Source organism: Gracilinanus agilis, chromosome 6, assembly GCF_016433145.1.
Source record: "Gracilinanus agilis isolate LMUSP501 chromosome 6, AgileGrace, whole genome shotgun sequence".
NCBI lineage: Eukaryota > Metazoa > Chordata > Mammalia > Didelphimorphia > Didelphidae > Gracilinanus > Gracilinanus agilis.
In genome coordinates, this window is record NC_058135.1 from 128,131,927 (window position 1) to 128,132,838 (window position 912).

The following is a 912-nucleotide window of genomic DNA, read 5'->3' on the forward strand; positions in this document are numbered from 1 at the left end:
ATCCTTGCCCATAACTGTTTCCTCCTCCATTAGAATGTAAGTTTCTTGGGGGCATTTATCATCTTTTGCATGTATATTGCAAGCACTTGGCATACCACCAAGGGATTGAGTTACAACTTAAGTTATGAACACACCAAATAAATCTGACACATGTAATGTTTGTGGTCTAGTTAACATTTAAAGTGAAGAGGAGGAGATAGAATGGTAGGCAAATAGACTAGATGAGTTAAAGGGAAGATCTTTTTTAAGGCATGTTTGTTGTTGGTAGATGGAAAAGAAACCAGTGAAGAAAATCCACTGGTGAGAGGAAGGGTGACCACGAAATTCTAGAGAAGGTAGGGGGGAATGGCACAGTAATAAGATTAGCTTTACTGCATAGGCACAATTCATGAGGAATCGAGGTGATAATACTGAGGAATTTTTTGAAGTGAAGAATAAAGGTCTAAGGAATTCAGATGAAAGGGCCTCTATATTAAGTGAAATGGAAGGCTGGACATCTGTTATGAGCCTGGGGACAGGAGTATTGTTGGCAGGCAAGGAGAGAAGTCTGGAGCAAAGCTGCTGTGGGTAAAAAGTTAAGCCACTGATAAAGGTAGGATAACAGAACTGTCAAGAAGCAACAAAGCTCCAGTTAAAATCATGTGTCACAAGTTTGCAATATGTGAATTCAGCTTGAAAAATGAAATTAGCATAGTATGATTCAGTAGAAAAGGTGGTGTGTATTAGATTTTTGGATTCAGGATGATTTGGCTTTGCAGGGATTTTTGATCAATACAAATGAATTATAAAAGCCTCACCAGAAAGGTTTTAGTAAACAATGTCTGGGTCGCTACTTTCCCTCCCATAATATTCTTCCCTGGAAGTTATAAATGTATATCAACTGTATTCAGAGAAGTAAGACAAGACATAAAC